General features: G+C 47.6%; 1 protein-coding gene across 5 annotated transcripts in view; it reads left to right on the top strand.

The window, feature by feature from the left end:
* The window catches only part of HMGB1 (high mobility group box 1), a 979,364-nt gene that overhangs the window by 362,879 nt on the left and 596,229 nt on the right, over window positions 1–20,256 (top strand). Inside the window, exon 1 of one of the 5 annotated variants that reach the window (XM_050766932.1) lies at window positions 6,565–6,574. The exons of the other annotated variants lie outside the window; for them this stretch is intronic. The gene's annotated coding sequence lies outside the window, so the exon portion shown is untranslated. Of the gene's footprint in view, window positions 1–6,564; window positions 6,575–20,256 lie in introns of those variants that run through there. 5 annotated transcript variants of the gene reach the window in all.

Genomic DNA, 20,256 nt, shown 5'->3' with positions numbered 1-20,256 from the left:
CATCCTGTTCTACCTGATAGTGGGGACCCACTGTTCACAGAACCCCCTCCATACCCCTCTGGGCCCCAGGCCCTAGCCCCCCGGGCTGAGCCGCGGGAGGGAGCAGGCCGACGGGAGGGGGCTGACGCACCTGGACCCACCCCCCGGGCTGAGCCGCGGGAGGGAGCAGGCGGAGGGGAGGCGGCCGGCACACATGGGCCGGCTGAAAGGGAAAGTAACTTTGAAGGGCCGGTGGGGCAGACGCGAGGGCGCACTTCGCGGGCTAGCCCTCCCCAGCCGCCTGACTCTACGGTGGCCTTACCCCTTCGGGAAATAGGACCCCCAGATGACACAGGAATCCCCAGGCTCCAGTACTGGCCATTCTCCACCAGTGATCTGTATAACTGGAAGACTCAGAGTGCTCGGTTTTCAGACAACCCCAAAGATTTACTGGCTTTACTGGATAGTGTCATGTTCACCCACCAGCCCACTTGGGATGATTGTCAGCAGCTCCTCCGAATCTTGTTCACCACGGAGGAGCAAGAGAGAATACAGGTAGAAGCTAGAAAGCTGGTCCCGGGGGACGACGGTCAACCGACTGCCAACCCCGACCTCATAAATGCGACCTTTCCTCTGACCAGGCCGGCGTGGGACTACAACATGGCAGAAGGTAGGGGACGGCTACACCTTTATCGCCAGACTCTAATGGCGGGTCTCCGGGCAGCTGCTCGCAAGCCCACTAATTTGGCTAAAGTATATTCTATTCTGCAGGGAAAGACAGAGAGCCCAGCCACCTACTTAGAAAGATTAATGGAAGCTTTTAGACAGTACACCCCCATAGATCCAGAGGCTCCAGGAACTCAGGCAGCTGTTGTAATGTCTTTCGTAAATCAGGCAGCCCCAGATATTAAAAGGAAACTCCAGAAATTAGAAGACTTAGAGGGAAAGCGGATTCAGGACCTCCTTCAGATAGCCCAGTGGGTTTACAATAACAGAGATACTCCAGAAGAAAGGCAATTTAAGGCCACTGAAAAAATGACCAAGGTCCTGGCAGCAGTGGTACAGAAAGAGCATCTACAGCCAGAGTACACCCAACCTAGGCGGCCCCCCAGGCATGATAATCTGAGCAAAGACCAATGTGCCTACTGTAAGGAGGCTGGCCACTGGGTAAGAGACTGCCCCAAAAATAAACAACGAGGACAGGGACCCCCTAGGTCTACACCCGTACTAGTCACTCAAGACGAAGACTAGGGAAGATGGGGTTCGGACCCCCTCCCCGAACCTAGGGTAACTTTGCAAGTGGAAGGGTCCCCAGTCCAGTTCTTGGTCGATACGGGAGCACAGCACTCAGTCTTAGTTAAAACTAATGGGAAATTATCCTCCAAGTCCTCGTGGGTACAAGGGTCCACAGGAGTTAAGAAACACCCATGGACAACACAAAGAACAGTAAACCTCGGAGCCAAGAATGTAACCCATTCTTTCCTGGTCATCCCTGAGAGCCCCTGTCCCCTATTAGGGAGAGACCTGCTAACTAAAATGGGAGCACAGATCCATTTCCTCCCTGAGGGGCTGGTCGTGACCAACTCCCACAATCGGCCCGTGTCCGTCCTGACTATAACCCTAGAAGATGAGTACCGGCTCCACCAGGAGTGAGCGGCCCCTGACCAGGACATAGCAACCTGGCTCCAGCAATATCCAGAAGCTTGGGCTGAAACGGGGGGCTTAGGACTAGCAAAACACCGTCCTGCCTTGTTTGTTGAACTTAAGCCTGGGACAGACCCCGTGCAGGTACGCCAATACCCGATGCCCCTAGAGGCCAAGAAAGGAATTGCCCCGCATATCCGCCAGCTCCTTGACCAAGGGGTCCTTCGCCCATGTCACTCGCCCTGGAATACTCCATTGTTGCTGGTACGAAAACCTAATAGTGGAGAATACAGACCTGTACAAGACTTAAGAGAAATCAATAAGAGGGTTGTAGACATACATCCAACTGTGCCTAACCCGTATACCCTCCTGAGTACCTTAAACCCTAAACATCAATGGTACACTGTTTTAGATTTGAAAGATGCTTTCTTCAGTTTGCCTTTAGCCCCTCAGAGCCAAAAGCTCTTTGCCTTCGAGTGGAATGACCCTGATAGGGGCATAAGTGGCCAACTGACATGGACCAGGCTGCCACAGGGATTCAAAAACTCTCCTACCCTGTTCGATGAGGCCCTCCATGAAGACCTGGGTGAGTACCAATGTAAACACCCTGAAATAACTTTACTACAGTATGTTGGTGACCTCCTAATTGCTGCTGAGACCCAAGAAGCTTGCATCCAAGGGACCAAGGGTCTCTTACAAGCTCTGGGAAATATAGGCTACCGAGCCTCGGCGAAGAAAGCTCAAATCTGTAAGCCAGAGGTAACATATCTAGGGTACCTGCTTAAAGAAGGGCAGCGCTGGTTAACAGACGCCCGGAAACAAACTGTTCTGCAGATCCCCAGGCCACAATCCACCCGACAAGTGAGAGAATTCCTGGGGTCGGCGGAATTTTGCAGACTATGGATACCTGGGTTTGCAGAACTGGCTAAACCCTTGTATCAGGCAACCCGGGGGCAGCAGCCATTTAATTGGACAGACGAAGCCAAGTCGACTTTCCAACAGATTAAAACCGCCCTACTCTCTGCGCCTGCACTGGGACTACCTGATGTTACCAAACCCTTCCACTTATACGTGGACGAGAATAAGGGTGTCGCTAAGGCGATAATAACTCAGAACTTAGGCCCCTGGCGGAGGCCAGTTGCCTACCTGTCAAAGAAGTTAGACCCGGTGGCGGCCGGGTGGCCCCCTTATCTCCGAATGATTGCAGCCATGGCTCTGATGATGCAAGATGCTGATAAACTTGTCATGGGACAAGAATTGCGGGTCGTTACTCCACATGCCATCGAAGGTGTACTCAAACAGCCACCTAATCAATGGATGAGTAACGCCCGGCTCACCCACTACCAAGGACTACTACTAAATCCTCTCAGGATAACTTTCCTGCCCCCAACGACCTTAAACCCTGCCTCGCTGCTGCCCAACCCGGACCTGGACGCCCCACTCCATGACTGCACCGAGATACTAGCTCAGGTGCACGGAGTTCGAGAAGACCTGCAGGACCGCCCACTTCCTGACGCCGACCTCGTCTGGTTCACTGATGGGAGCAACTTCATGCATCAAGGCCAGAGGTACGCTGGAGCAGCAGTGACTTCAGAAACTGAGGTAATCTGGGCAGAACCCCTGCCCCCGGGGACATTGGCCCAGAAGGCCAAACTGAGAGCGCTCACCCAAGCTCTTACCTTAGGGGCGGGGAAGAAGCTGACAGTATACACAGACAGCCGATATGCTTTTGCTACGGCACACATACATGGGGCCATTTACAGGGAGCGAGGGTTACTGACGGCTGAAGGAAAAGAGATAAAAAACAAGCAAGAGATCCTAGCCCTGCTAACAGCCCTATGGAGGCCAGAAAAGTTAGCCATTGTGCATTGCCCAGGGCATCAGAAACCAACTACTCCAACTGCTCAAGGCAACTTTCTGGCAGACCAAACTGCAAGGAATGTGGCGAAGGCTCCCAGCCAACTCCTTGCATTTCAGCTCCCTGACCCGGGCCCCCGGGACTTGCCATATTTCCCTGAATATTCAGAACAAGATCTCCAGTGGATTGACAAACTTCCCCTGAAACAAATCCAGAATGGGTGGTGGACTGATACTAATGACCAAACCATCCTACCAGAAAAATTAGGACAACAGGTGTTAGAACACATCCACCGAACCACCCACCTGGGTGCCCGGCGGATGATAGACCTGATCAGACGCTCCAAGCTCAAAATCAGACATATAGCTGAGACGGCCAGCAGTATCGTGACAAGTTGCAAAGTCTGCCAGCTTAACAACGCATACCCCCAATCTCAAGCTGCAACAGGAACAAGGCTCAGGGGAACCAGGCCCGGTATCTACTGGGAAGTAAATTTTACTGAAATAAAGCCAGGAAAGTACGGGTACCGGTACTTACTTGTCTTTGTAGATACTTTTTCAGGGTGGACTGAAGCATTCCCAACCAAAAGAGAAACTGCTCAGGTCATAGCAAAGAAAATTCTGGAAGATATCCTTCCCAGGTATGGCTTCCCCGTCCAGATAGGGTCAGATAATGGGCCCGCTTTCGTCGCTAAGGTAAGTCAGGATTTAGCTTCCATCCTTGGGGCAAATTGGAAACTACATTGCGCTTACAGGCCCCAGAGTTCAGGACAGGTAGAAAGGATGAATCGGACCTTAAAAGAGACCTTAACTAAATTGACTATAGAGACTGGCGCTAATTGGGTGGTCCTTCTCCCCTATGCTCTGTTCCGGGCCCGTAATACCCCTTACAGACTGGGCCTTACCCCTTACGAAATCATGTATGGCAGACCTCCACCCCTGGTTCCTAGCTTAAAAGATGATCTGCTTAAGTCTGAAACAGAAAATGTCTCTGAATTCTTATTTTCCCTACAAGCCTTACAGAAAATTCACCAAGAAATCTGGCCCAAGCTGAAGGAGCTATATGAGACCAGTCCCCCACCGACACTCCATCCGTACCAGCCGGGAGACTGGGTCCTGGTTAAGCGACACCAACAAGAGACCCTAGAGCCCAGGTGGAAAGGACCACTCCAAGTACTCCTGACCACACCCACCGCCCTGAAGATAAAAGGCATTGCGTCGTGGATCCACTACACCCACGTCAAGCCAGTGGACCCAACCTCCGACCTTCTGGGGCCAATCACGACGGCGGCTGAAGCACCGGACACGTGGACTGTGGACAGAGCTAAGAACAACCCCTTAAAACTCACCCTGCGCCGACAGCATAGCTCATTGCAAACATGCAGTTAGGTAGTCTGACTCTAACGTTAGTCGCCCTAGTGGCCGCTGGGGAAAACATAAAGCCAGCTCCTAATCCCTTTGTCTGGAGATTCTGGCTTTATGAAAACCAAACCCACCCTGGGCAACCTCATAAGCCCGGAAAATTAGTGGCCAGTGCAGATTGCCCCTCCTCAGGGTGCAATAGCCCAATTTTACTAAATTTTACCGACTTCCCAATAGCCAAACCCGTGGCACCAATGATATGCTTCGAGTATGATCAGACTAAATACAATTGTAAGCACTATTGGTGGCACCAAAGTGCTGGCTGCCCTTATAACTATTGTAACGTCCATAAATTCCAAGGGTGGGGCGGGAAAGAACAGATAGATCCCAGATGGTCCTTCCATCGTAGACGAGATGGAGATTTTTCATATACATAAATAGATAGAGACCCCTGGAACTCCCACTGGACCACGCCTCAACACGGGGCTGTATACTACTCCTCCGCCTCCACATGGCCTAGCAGTCACCTCTATCTGTGGCGGGGTCTAGTGCAGGTACGGCCCCTGGTCCATGGAAATATCCAGCGACAAGAAAACCACCTGACACAAGATTTACGTCCTTTTTCCTGGTTAAAATTATTGCAAGAAGGATTAGAACTTGCTAACCTTACAGGACTTCACAGCCTGTCTGGCTGCTTTCTGTGTGCCACTCTTGGGCGTCCACCGCTAACCGCTGTCCCCCTGCCATGGGGATCCTCTACCTCTGCCCAAGCTAACAACCACCGAAACCTCTCATATGCCCCTATCCCTAACGTGCCACTATACCTAAACCCCAGTCAAGAAAAGTTTCCCTACTGTTTCTCAGGAACTAATTCCAGCCTCTGCAGCATCACTGCAACGCCCCCTAATATCACCTTAAGGGCTCCGTCAGGCATATTCTTCTGGTGTAATGGAACATTATCTAAAAACCTATCAAGCCCCTCTGTTACCAACCTACTGTGTCTTCCTGTCACATTAGTTCCCCGGTTGACTCTACTTACTGCCGGTGAGTTCCTAGGGTATACCGGTAACTGGACTAGTGCTGTTATTCACCCAGTCCCTAGACCGAGACCTGCACGAGCCATATTTCTCCCCCTCATTGCAGGAATCTCCCTCACCGCATCCTTCATGGCGGCCGGACTGGCGGGGGGAGCCCTAGGTCACACCCTCATAGAAAGTAACAAGCTGTACCAACAATTTGCCGTTGCTATGGAGGAGTCAGCTGAGTCCCTTGCCTCCCTCCAGCGGCAGCTCATGTCCCTAGCACAGGTAACCTTACAGAACCGGAGGGCCCTAGACCTACTCACTGCTGAAAAAGGGGGTACGTGTATGTTTCTAAAGGAAGACTGTTGTTTCTACATAAATGAATCAGGACTTGTAGAGGACCGGGTCCAACAGTTACGCAAGTTAAGCACAGAAGTAAGAACACGGCAGTTTGCTTCAGCTGCAGACCAGTGGTGAAACTCATCTATGTTTTCTCTGTTAGCCCCCTTCCTTGGACCCCTGCTGAGTCTACTATTTCTGTTTACCGTAGGACCTTGTGTTGTTAACAGAATTTTGCGGTTTGTTAGAGAAAGGTTTGACACTGTACAACTCATGGTCCTCAGAGCCCAATACCAACCTGTAAACGATGAAACAGAATCAGACTTATAAGACCCAAGATTGGCTCTAGAGATACCTGAAAAGAAGGGGGGAATGAAAGGAGCCGGGCACATTCCTCAGCCCCGGGCTCAAAACAAGCCCAGTACAAACACATCCCATCCTCCCATCCCACCACATATCGCCATATATCTCTCAAACTTCCTGAGCCCAGTACAAACACATCCCATCCTCCCATCCCACCACATATCGCCATATATCTCTCAAACTTCCTGAGCCCAGTACAAACACATCCCATCCTCCCATCCCACCACATATCGCCATATATCTCTCAAACTTCCTGAGCCCAGTACAAACACCACCTGGAAAGTCTCCGATAAGGAGACAGCCGTTCCAAAGTTTTACTGAAAGCGCGAGAACCAAAAGAATTCCTTTGTTCCCCTGTAACTTTCGGGCTATAAAAAAGCAAGCACTCGCATTGTTCGGGGCCCTCTTGTATGCTGTGGAATGGAGGGACCAGGTTCGAACTTGTAGTAAAGATCCTTGCCGCTTGGCTTTGACTCTGGACTCTGGTGGTCTTCTTTGGGGAACAAACGGTCTGGGTATAACACTGCCACTTTGTAAAAGAGGCAGCAACATTGACATGAAAGTTCTGGGTCTCCAAACCAAAAGCCAGAAGATATCCTCTCATTGCTGTTGATTTCAAATCCCTGAGAACAAATTTTCAGTTGTACACACGTTGTTTACTTCCCTCTGTCCTCTAACAATGCCAAGGTTTCTAGGGATGTCTACCACTCAGGTGCTTCCATCTGTTATCTGTAATATTGCAACAGGCCCATAGCATTACTGGAGTTCACTTCAGTGGTTTCAACCACTTGCAGATAACCCAAAGCTCTACAACATGCAGTGATTTGTAATATGCTTCAGGACAGAAACTGCCTTTGCAAAAGTTATATCAGTGAGAAAATTATGACAATAAGCTAAGCTAACCCAAACCCCATCTTGCCGTTCCTTTCATTATTCCTGGGCTATTGGGTCAAGCTAACTTTGGAAGACATTTAGGCTACAGTTTAAATGATAACAGGTCTTGTCCAAAACTCAACTGCTTTTATAAAGCTAATAGGAGGCTATTAGGCTGCAGGGGAGGATAGGAACCTGGGTCCTGCTAAGGTGCAGACATTATTCCAGGGGTTATAAGACATGTAACTTCCCCTATTACTCCTGCAAATAACACTACTATTGTAGATTGGCCTTTTGAGATCTATTTCCAGGTTTTTTTGCATTTCTGACACTGATGGCTTCACCTGGACCAACAATCCCGCTGTTGTGGCCCCACCCAGAAGTGATTCCTCCCACAGGAAGACAGCTTCAACATACTATGAGTTCATCTCTACCCCAGCTAATCAGCAGCAAGTACCTGTTACCTGGCCACCCTGACCCCTTCCCCCAAACTGCCTTTGGAAAACTCCTAACCTATGAGCTTTGTATGAGATGATTTGAGTAGGAACTCCATCTCCCATGTGGCATGGTTGAACTCATATCTATTAAACTGTTTCCCTCCTGCAAGGCTGTGGTTTTTCCTGATGCAGTGGGCAGGAAGAACCCCTTGGGGCCTTACAGGACCAGATTTGAATTAAGTACCCCTTGGCTGGTGATGAGGTGCTGGCATGGAAGAGTGAGCCAGAGCTCGCGTGGGCTGGGCAGTTGGGCTGGGCAGCCAGCCTGGAGCCACACCCAAGGAAGGCATCCTCCCTCTCCACCTGCCTTTCTAGGTTCAGGTCTCCCATTAAGTGCTTAAAAAGGCACTTCTTTGTTTCTTTAAAAAAAACAAAACAAAACAAAAACAAAGAAAGCCATCTGCTACTGCTGATAACGGAAATGAAAAGATTGAACAATGAAAATATCTTTCAAAATAACTTTAGGGTTCTATTTAGAAATCAAGAAAAGTCTAATGGTACTATTTATGCTTTCTCAGGTATACCTTACTTGCACTTTGTAGGGGGAGTTTTATACCACAGCAGGATTGACTTAAGAACTTCACAGGTTCAAGTGTCCTTCCTTTTGGAGATTCTATTCAATCAAGCATGTTAAAAGGCAACCACATCTCATATTTAAAAAATATTCCTATTTAATGTTACAATCATGTAAATAATATTTATAGTTTTAAGGTCTGTTGATAAAAATTATTTATGTTATTGTTACAAAATAAACTTCTATATTCTATATAACTATATATATAAATAAAATCATAGGTGGTATGTAATATGTTGTAAACATTTAATTAAAACTTTTACTAGTTTTCATTGTGCGGTTTTCAAACATTTTCAGAGGCACTAAAAGTTGGTGGTCCTGAGTGCTATATGACCAAATGGACAACATTTATAATGTTATTTATAAATTTGGACTTTATGAAGACCTTGGTCTATATTCTTTCCTCTTCAAATGTCAACAGTGTAATGTTGTTTAGATCCTATGGATTGTGGCAGTGGCCATAATGATATTATAAAGATTTCACACAGTGCCATATCTGCAAGGTGAGCAAATACTCAAATTAACAATTTCATTCAGTCATTATTGGAGAGTTTATTAACAGCATGTACCTGCTAGAGTAATAGCTATGTGAGTATTTGTATCTCCATTCAACATCTACTTACCACCTACTGCCAGGGGAAATGTGCTTATCAAAAGTAATGTTATGGAAGAGGTGGGCTGCGTTACCATAGAATTAGAAGCTTACTTGCTAATGGGGCCATTCATTCTGCCTAGATGGGGGTTGGTGGGGGAGGGTCTAGGAAGGTTTCTCCCAGGAGCTGATATCTGAGTTGTGTCTTGAAAGAGAAGAAGGGTTTTGAAAGATCAAGAAAGAAAGAAGGCAAAACACAGATGCTCAGATCCCTGGCCTCAAGTGCCCACTGACTTGTTGGAGAGGGGATGCTCACTCACAGGAAACAAACTAACACCATGATGTTGTAACCGCCTTTGCAGAAATCATAACTGAGGAAATTATGACAGTGAAAGTGATCAGACCTAACCCATCCCATTTTCCTTCTGATCTCTAAGCTGTCTTTGTTCATTCCTGGATGTAGGCCGAACTAGCCTCAGGAAGGAATTCAGCTTATAGTTTAAACTCTGAAACAAAATTGATAATAGCTCTTTCCCCTAAAAACTCCTTGCCTGGGGACCAGTCTGCCTTGGAGGACTAACAAATTAGCTACAGGATTAGAAATTACTGCTTAGAGGCCATGCAGCCTCTGCCTGCAAGAATGTCTCCAAATTGCTCCTGGGAATAACATCACTTGCAAAATCTAAGATTAGTGCTTGAGATATTTTGCAGACCTTGCATTCCGATGTAGCAGATGACACCACCCAGACTGATAGTCTGTATCAACCAGTTCTGGGATCCCATCCAGAAACAGAAGTCAGCAAGAAGAACTCAGTTTGACCCCCTGTTATTTCATCTTCAACCCGACCAATCAGCACGCCCCACTTTCTGAGCCCATACCCACCAAATTATCCTTAAAAACTCTTTTGAGTAATAATAAAACTCCGGTCTCCTGCACAGCCAGTTCTGCATGAATTACTCTTTCACCATTGCAATTCCACTGTCTTGATAAATCAGCTCTGTCTAGGCATCGGGCAAGGTGAACTCATTGGGTGATTACAATATGAGAAACTAAGATGGGGTGGTCAGGGAGAGGGAGGAGCCTGCATGAGTCAGGGTAGGGAAGAGAAATTCCACGGAGATGCTGTGACTTGAGTTGGACCTTGAAGGATCACTAAGGTATGCAGAAGAGAAGGGCAAGAGGCAGGGAAGTTCCAGGTGAGATGGGAAATGGTTGGACAGAGCCACAGGGCAGGAATGTGTAGGATGCTGAGAAGGTAAAAGATCAGTCACAAGAGAATCTGATAAATAGAAGATAAATACTTCTTTATGAGCATGAACTCCAATACGTAGGAGCTGACCTTCTTTGAGATGTATTGAGACTGAGTTATCATAAAATAATTTTGAACAATAGGTCTTGATATCTGTAGAGAATGGGTTCCAGGACCCCTGCAGATACCCAAATCCAAGGATGCATCAGTCTCTAATGTAAAAGGGCATAGTATTTGCATATAACCTAGCGCTTCTCCTGTATATTTCAAATTGCCTCTTGATTAGTAATATTACCTAATATAATGTATATAGTTGTTACGTTGTATTGTTTTCTATCTGTATCATTTTTATTGTTGTATTGCTGTTTATTTATTTGGAATATTTTTCGTCCACGGTTGGCTGAATCCATGGAGGCAGGATTCATGGATGCAGAGAGCCAACTGTAATCTATTTTTAAAATACTTAATAAAACCATGGTGATGACTGATTTCTGGAGCAGAAACTGGGCAAGAAAATGGGAAGACAACTGAGTCTCCTGGGAGTGAAGCTGGAATGCATGTGACTATGAAAGGGACACGGACATGGTGGGGCCTGTGTGGGGACGCTCTAAGGCCCGGGAAGGAAGAAGGAGAGAGGGCATGGCCACATGCCCCAGGGCTGCTTTCATGTAACATCAGAACCCAGGCCAGTGATTCAGAAAGTGACTGAACTAATATTACGAGACTTCAGAACATTAAACCATCATGGGTGTAGCTGGGGTGTGCCTTCCCATTAGCTTGAGGACAGAAGACCATGAATCATGGGATCTGCGTGTTTTTCCTATTCAATGAGCACTGATTATGCCCCATCCCCTTTGGGGGAACACTGCCTCACGCCAGTGGGCTGCATTTGAGCCATGAACAGGATGCAGATGGCATGGGCCTCACAAGCCCTTTGGTGAGGGGCAGCAGACATGGAATGCTCTGCAGAATCCTCCAACCTGAATTAGAGTTACAAGGTGTTAGGGTGGGAGTCACCATCTCACACCATACAAGAGAATTGCAATGAAATAATGCTACCAGGATTATCCTTCCAGATAGCTCACACTACGGACCATGGAGAAACGGTACACGCTTTCATCTGACCATCATAGTAGACTGTTCAAACAATACCTGATCCTCGGTGGAGTAGAATTGATTCTCCCATTGTTTACTTCTAGGGACAGAACATCCCCAGAACATGCTGTTCAGTTCTAGGGTGAGGACAGAGAGGCCAGGCTCATCCTGTCAAATACATCATTGCTGAAGAGAGCAGGATGTGATACTTGCAGATGCCTGGGAGAAGCTGACCACGTGCCTGAAGACGGGGTTGTACCTGTAGCACACCATGAGCTCTTGGTGGGAAAGTGTCAGGTGAGGCTCCAGGGCAGTTCTTGCTCAAGAAAAACAGAAAGAGGATGAACACTTGAGCCAACGGCATGACATGGATACCCAGGGTGAGGCGTCCACTGCTCTGTTAAAGGATGATCATGGGGAGAGCCTTTTGGTTCAGATGATGGGTCTGTGACCTTGGGCGAGTCACTCAACTGCTCAAAACCCCAACTTCCTTATCTTTAAGGTAGGGATTGTGACATCCACTTTAAAGGACTGTTTGAAGGATTAAATGAAAAAATATATAATGTCATGAGTACAGAATTTCGCGTATGTAATTGGCATGCGATGAGCGAAGTCACTGGTAAACCTTAGAACTGAGAACGCGCATCTCCTCTCCAGGCATGAGGCTTGTGAGCCTGCAGAATGGATCTTCTTCTCTATTCACTTAGATCTTCCCCCCACACACAAGTGCGTTAGCTCATTCTGAATCCTCGTGCATGAAAGGCAGTGCTTCTTGCTCCCAGCAGTGAGAAAGCCAGGTCAGATCCTGGGGGGCCCTGCTGTGTGACTCTGGTGGACATCCAGGTATGAAGATCATACCTGAGCGTGCAGGGCCTCGCTCCACCGGCCATCTCTGGAAGGTCAGCACACAGAAAGCCAGACAGCCCTGGGGTTAAGCAACCCAACCCCTGTGGACTAATTTTCTCGTCAGCAAAACAGATCCTTGATGGGAATTTGTGAGGAGTAAGCGAGAAGGATATGAAGTGTTTTTATTTAAAGGAGGAGCTTGGCAGGCAGTGGACACCTAAGAAAGGAATGTTCGTTCTGAGGTCACCACTCTACCCTCTGCCTTTATCGTGGCTCCACTGCTTAGCCCCAAGGCTTGGCCACAGTGGAACAGGTGAACTTCCCACAGATCCCAAGCCTCAGACCTGGTGCCCAGATGATTCGTGGTATGGGAGAATCCTCTTCAAGAAAGAGCAGAATTTGGCATAAGAAATGTTTTCATGAAGGGTCTCTGGGCTTCGGGAAGCAAAGGTGGAGACTGGGTGTGGGAGGAGGAGGGAAGACCCTGGGAAGTCCAGGCCCAAAGAGAAAACACGGGTTGCGGGCCAGCACCCCATTTCCTTTCCTCCTTTCCCCTTGCAGCACTGCAGGGAAGGAGCCGAGGCTCCTCACTTCACAGATGAGGGTTGGGTAACTGGATCCAGGTCACACAGCTCCTGAGTGACAGAGCAGGGATGCGGGGAGTGGTGGGTGGCAGGGGGTTGGGAGGTGAACTATCTGGCACTTAAGCATTGGCACTAGAGATTGAGGCTGTGTTTGCCATGAAGTGGAATTTCAGTCACCTTGCTCCAAAAAAATCAATCAAACATGCTGTTTGTACTACACAATGCTGTCATGTAGAACAAACAGCAGCTTGATTGATGGAAGCTTCTGTTTCTCAGCTGGTTATTTTGCCATCTTGAGTGAAGACCCTGCTCCCGAGCCCGGCTGTGATGATGACTTGGCAGCTGCTCTGCTCGGGCTCCCTTGGTCCTGAACAGGAAGGCTGTTGCACGGCCTCGGCGAGCGCATCGGAAAGGGAGGGGACAGACACAGGCAGAGCCACACATTCTAAACTTCTCCATGTACTTCTGGTGTGGTGAGGTTTGATCACTTTTCCCTGAAGTTAACTCTTGACATGTGATTTAATCATGGAGTCCAGTCACTGCAGTTGAGAGTCTTCTTGTGCCTGTGCTCACAGATCAAGAAAGAACATTGGGGAGGCCACACGTCATGATTTTTGGCTCAGGAAATCCAGTCATCATTACCATATAGATGGGATTTGAAATATGTAAGCTGTAAGAATCAGCTGAAAGTAAAAGCTTTCCTGCATCCTTTTTTTAGCTCCCCTACACTCCTGCGTTTGGATTGGGGATATGGCTGAACACCGAGCCGGCAGCTGCTGACAGGGAGCGAGGAACGTGTTTGTGTCGGTGCGGCAAGGCGGGTAACGGGGCGATGACAGTGGGTTACTCTTGACCCATGAGTGGGCTATGATGGCAGATTTCAAAGTGCAGGTGGTGGTTGCTGACAGCTCCGCTGGGTGGGCAGGGTAGGGCTCCTCCCCGGGGGAGCCTGGGAAAATGGGCATGACTGACCCCACGTCCACTGGGCCTCTCAGGACCATCTGAAAGAAGCCCTCTTTGCAGGCTCTGGAAAAAGGAGACTAATCAATGCACCTCCTATTGTCTGATTGTTTTTTTTTTTTAAAGCGTAGGGCTTCTCTTTCCCTTTGAAGTCACAGAGAGCTCAGCCTTTCCAATGAAAGTGGCCCAGTGCATAGAAGGCTGTGTACTGGGCATCCTAAGACAGGACAATAACCCGCCCCAGTTCTCCTCTGTGCCCTGGGGCAATGCATTCCCTTCTCTATGCCTCGGTTTGCTTCTCTGTAAAGCGTCAGAGTTGGGCTAGATGACTACTGGGTATCTGGGAGGTAGAACTTAAAACTCTTCAGGAAGATGAGGCAGTCTCAGCATAGGCAGGACAGAGATGGGCAGCTGGAGCCGATAGGGGTTCAGTGGCCTCAGTGACCCCACTCGGTGGGAAAAGGTAAGGCAGACGGCCACTCATTTTCTTTACTGAGGAGGCAATGGCAACGTGGCTTGGCAAAGATGTGCCAAAGAAACCAAGCTTGGTTTGGTTGGAAACCAAGCAAACCTCACCTGCAGAGGAATCAAGGAGGCTTGGGTCTCGAGGCATTAGAGCTCCTGGATGCGGAGGCCCTGGGCAGAAGCAGCCCATCCGGGAACCCTCCATCCAGCCTGCCTCATCACCTAGGTGTGTGCTATCCCTGCATGGCTGTCCTGCCTCAGGGACAGGGGTCTCAGACATGGGTCACTGCTGAGGCAATGAGACTGGTGGGCTGGCCCTCCAGGGCTATCTCTGCTTGACATCTGCCAGCCAGGTCAATGTTTTTTGGCTGAATAAACAGCGCCCCATAGTAAATTTTAGGGCAGTTTACTATAGGAGTAGGGCCAGTAGATAGAATAGGCCTAAGAGATAGATTACAGGCTTTTCAATAACATAGGAAGGTGGTGCTGGAGTAATTAATGGAAAATGTTAAAGAGAGCTCACCAAAAATATCCTCCAAGCTAGGGACACAGGGCCTGCAGTTCGGGAGCCTGCACCGAGATCTTAACTGCAGAACATTAAGCAGAAGGCTGAAAACAGCTGCACAGGGCTCCACAGAACCCTCAAGAGAACTGGGTGCTTGGAGCCAAGAGGACAACTCCTTCCCTCTGTCTCAGGCACAGGAGTGCAACGTTGTCAGTGCTCACACGCAGGGCTCGGGGGCCAGGGAGGTAGAGGCAGGCTGCGAGCTCCCCTTTAATCCACGGGCTTTGGGCAAGGCCATAAACAAGCAGCTGTAGGCTTCCAGATCTCAGATCGGAGAAGGACATGGGGGAAAATGTCATTAGAGGTCTTGAACAGCCTGCCGTGTAGCCACTCTCTGTCGTGGGGCCTGGCTTGGCTTGACCAAAATTTAAACACTGCCCTATACCCACCCCACCAACATAATATGTTGAAATGGGTTCATTCTCCTTAGTTGTTTGCAAAGGAAGCAGACAGAGAGGCCTGTGTTCCTGGTCCCTTCTGCCATGCTGAAGCTGCCGGAGCAGAGGGGATAGCTGCCCCCAGGCCACTCGGGGGATGTGCTTTACTGTCCCCTACAAGGAGAAAACCAGTGACATCTCCTTCCGCGGACCTTACTTTCATAGCAGAGCTGACACCATGCACCTGATTTGAGGCACAGAGCTACCTCTGCCCTCATATATGTTCCCCTTTTTTTTTTTTTAATTATTTTTTATTATTATACTTTAAGTTCTAGGGTACATGTGCATAACGTGCAGGTTTGTTACATATGTATACTTGTGCCATGTTGCTGTGCTGCACCCATCAACTTGTCAGCACCCATCAACTCGTCATTTACATCAGGTATAACTCCCAATGCAATCCCTCCCCCCTCCCCCCTCCCCATGATAGGCCCCGGTGTGTGATGTTCCCCTTCCCGAGTCCAAGTGATCTCATTGTTCAGTTCCCACCTATGAGTGAGAACATGCGGTGTTTGGTTTTCTGTTCTTGTGATGGTTTGCTAAGAATGATGGTTTCCAGCTGCATCCATGTCCCTACAAAGGACACAAACTCATCCTTTTTTATGGCTGCATAGTATTCCATGGTGTATATGTGCCACATTTTCTTAATCCAGTCTGTCACTGATGGACATCTGGGTTGATTCCAAGTCTTTGCTATTGTGAATAGTGCCGCAATAAACATACGTGTGCATGTGTCTTTATAGCAGCATGATTTATAATCCTTTGGGTATATACCCAATAATGGGATGGCTGGGTCATATGGTACATCTAGTTCTAGATCCTTGAGGAATCGCCATACTGTTTTCCATAATGGTTGAACTAGTTTACAATCCCACCAACAGTGTAAAAGTGTTCCTATTTCTCCACATCCTCTCCAGCACCTGTTGTTTCCTGACTTTTTAATGATCGCCATTCTAACTGGTGTGAGATGGTATCTCATTGATCCTTTCCTTATGCCTTATACGAAAATTAATTCAAGATGGATTAGAGACTTAAATGTTAGACCTAATACCATAAAAACCCTAGAGGAAAACCTAGGTAGTACCATTCAGGACATAGGCATGGGCAAAGACTTCATGTCTAAAACACCAAAAGCAACGGCAGCAAAAGCCAAAATTGACAAATGGGATCTCATTAAACTAAAGAGCTTCTGCACAGCAAAAGAAACTACCATCAGAGTGAACAGGCAACCTACAGAATGGGAGAAAATTTTTGCAATCTACTCATCTGACAAAGGGCTAATATCCAGAACCTACAAAGAACTCAAACAAATTTACAAGAAAAAAACAAACAACCCCAACAAAAAGTGGGCAAAGGATATGAACAGACATTTCTCAAAAGAAGACATTCATACAGCCAACAGACACATGAAAAAATGCTCATCATCATTGGCCATCAGAGAAATGCAAATCAAATCCCCTTTCTTAAAACAGGTTTTCAAAACCAGGCACTAGGGAGATATTTGAAGGACACAGGGAATATACTTCAGGGGGGATATTGACTGAGCACGTAAGTCCAGAGCCACCTGCTTGGTTTGGAATCTCAGTGCTATCTCCTAACAGGCAAGTGACTACACTCTCTCTGTCTGGTTTTTCATCTATAAAATGGGAGAATAATAATAGTACCTACCTCATAGAGTTGTTTTTAGGAATTAAAAAACTAAAAAAATAGAACGCTTAGAATAGTGGCTACAGCATGGTAATAGTACAACATGATTAAAATGATAATAGTGGCCGGGCGTGGTGGCTCACTCCTGTAATCCCAGCACTTTGGGAGGCCCAGGTGGGCGGATCACCTGAGGTCAGGAGTTCCAGACAAACCTGGCCAACATGGCGAAACCCCATCTCTACTAAAAATAAAAAAATTAGCCGGGCGCAGTGACAGGCACCTGTAATCCCAGCTACTGGGGAAGCTGAGGAGAACTGCTTGAATCCAGGAGGCAGAGGTTGCAGTGAGCCAAGATCGCATCACTGCACTCTAGCCTTGGCAACGGAGCGAGACTCAGTCTTAAAATAAAATGAAATAAATAAAATGATGATGGTATTGCCAGTCATTTCTTGTGATTGCTGTGTAAATCATGGCATCGTTCTTGTAGTATCTTCATGTGCTGTGACCTGCTGAGGGCTGCAAGGGAGGACTGCATCCCTGGGGGAGGAGCAGTCAGGCCAAGTATGAATCTGGGAAGATGATGTTTGTCACAAAGGCAGTGGTTGTTTAGTGAGATGACACGTACCAGATGTTGTGCTAAATTCTTTACATGCATTGTTTCGTCTACTCTGTGTTGTGGGTTAAATTGCGTCCCCCTCAAATTCATATGTCAAATAACCCCCGTACCTTGGAATGTGGCCTGATTTAGAAATAGGGTTGTTGCAGATGTAATCAGTTCAGAGAAGTTTCTACTGATGAGTAGGTTGGGCCCTGAATCCTACATGACTAGTGTCCTTATAAAACGGGGAAATTCAGAGATAGACACACACAGAGGAAGAACGCCATGTGAAGATGAAGACAGAGATCCCGGTAATGTTTCTACAAGCCCAGGAATGCCAAAGATCACCAGCAAACCGCCGGCTATGAGGTGAGGAGCACGGGACCGATGTTCGATCACAGCCCGCAGAAGGAACCAATCCTGCTGACACCCTGATTTCAGCCTCTCAGCCTCCAGAACAGTGAGACAATACATTTCTGTTGTAAAGCTGCTTGCTCTGTGGCACTTTGTTATGACAGACCCAGCAAATTAATCCTCTCTTAGACAGACTTTGGGAGGCAAGCACGGTCCTTTGAGTCCCAGCAAAGTTAAATAACACAACCAAGCTTACAGAGCTAGGAAGGAGCTAAACCAGGGGTTAACCTCAGGCCAGACTCCCTCCAGAACATCACAGGGAAATCTAAGAATTAGAGTGGGTGGGATATGCCTGAATGGAGTTTTTTCCTTCTGAGTCTCCAAGAAGCAAATTAGCTATGGTGAAATTTGAAGCCTTTACCTCCTAAGCCAGACTCTTATTTGTGGTTTTTATACTCTGTGTTTATTTTTCTGTAGTTCTCCCTAGCAGTTAGCGAACTCATTTTGACAGTCCAAGCCTTTTTAATGCATGCTTTTAAGTCATGGCATAAAACAGGGGAGCTGTACTTCCCAGCAGGGCAGCATGGGGACAGCCGTAGTGATCACAGTCCAATAATCCCATGGAAAAGGTGGCCCTTAGAGCTGCTTTTTCAAGGAGCATCCTCTCTCCTTTCTGGAATATTGGTTTGTTTGACGATGCTCAGTTTTCTGGATAGAAAGGTAACATACATAGCTATTATCAGTCACTAATACCTCCATGTGAATTCATTGATCTGCTGATTTGTTTCACACTTAATGACATAAGATTGCTTAGAGAAGGAGGGTTTTAATGCTGGGGAAGGAGCACAGAGCTATTTCTGGAGCCTGGAAAGAAGGATGTCAGGTGGGATGCTACACAGGGACTCCCACCAAAGTCCAAGAAGGGAAAGGTGGGAAGAAACTCTTCATATTGAAGTTGAAGCCGATTCAGCAAATTGGCCTTAAATCCTCCAAATATAAATAGCTATCAAAAAGTAACCATCACTGATGTATCTGTTGTCAGTCCAGCACCCACCTTTTTTCTAAGAGTGGTCTTGGCACCCATGCCTCGTCAGTCTGTGTCCTTTCCTCCGATTGTTCCAGCTGGTGCTGGTAGTGAAACTGAAATTGGAAGATGAGTTCAGGGCTGTGGGCATCTATGCTCCCTACCATTTGAAGGGAGAAAAGCTGTCTGCAGGAGGAGCTGAGGAAGCCAAGGTGTACCAAGGAGCAGAAACGAGAAACGCAGGCAGAGAACATGCTAGCAACAGTCCCATCTCTGAACCCAGCTGCCCACGAGGCCAACTGTTCCATGATCTGGTTTCAATCACCAACAAATCCTCCTTTATTTAGCTCCAGCTATTTGAGTTAGAGTTTTGTCTCTTGGGCTCAAATGAGTCACTTGGTAAAACTCCGTGTTGATGAGCACACTTTCTACATGGCTTTGAATGAGCTCAACTACCCTACACGGGGGTCTTTCACCCATTTAGTCAGAGAGTGTACAAGTGATCCAAAGAGTTAAGGAACTCAGTTCAGAAGGACTGAATAATTCACCCTAGGTCATCTAGCCTGTGGTAGTTTCACAGTTGAAACTCATGATTGTATGTCTCCAAAGCTTTCTGTCCCCCGCAGAATCTATGCTTCTCTGTCTACATGTAGAGTTGTTCCTGAGAAATGGTGCCAAATGAAGGCATGACCCAGTTTCCCTTTTATCCAGAGTGGTCGGGAGCTCAGCCATGGGATGTGAGAGGCAGTGATGCATGTGATTTCTGGCTGGGATTCATAAGAAGCAAGCGCGCCTTCTCTACTGTCACATTCCTTGAATGTGGATGCAGAGGACTCTGAGGACCTACGGCAGGGGAGCCACCCGCTGGACAGAGGCTGGCCCTCGGGTGGGAGAGAAGCGCCCACTCACCAGGGGCACTGGTGTTGGATGTCACAGAAGACAGAAACAAACTTTGGCTTTAACCTATTGAAAACGTGGGGTTTATTTGTGACAGAGGCAAGCCTTACCACAGCCAATACACCGTGCCTATCTTCCTTACAAGAGATAACTTTCTTTCCATCTGAATTCCGGTCGACACAAAATAGCTCTGTTTGTGATATGCAGTTTTAAATTCACAGAAAATAACAAGTGAAAAAGGAAATCTGAATCTGTCACTTTACTCTCCTTCAGAGAATGCCAGAAACCAGCAGACTTCCGAAATGTTTTGTGTGTCCCTGTGATTTACAGGAGTTAAATATTTGGGCTGAAAAAGCAATTCAAAGAATGAAGACTCTCAGATCAGGCATGCTAGAAATCTAGCTGTTTGGCTTCTAGTTGATTAGTTTTTAT

Source organism: Macaca thibetana, chromosome 17 (assembly GCF_024542745.1).
Source record: "Macaca thibetana thibetana isolate TM-01 chromosome 17, ASM2454274v1, whole genome shotgun sequence".
NCBI lineage: Eukaryota > Metazoa > Chordata > Mammalia > Primates > Cercopithecidae > Macaca > Macaca thibetana.
This window is presented reverse-complemented; position numbering and strand designations above follow the sequence as displayed.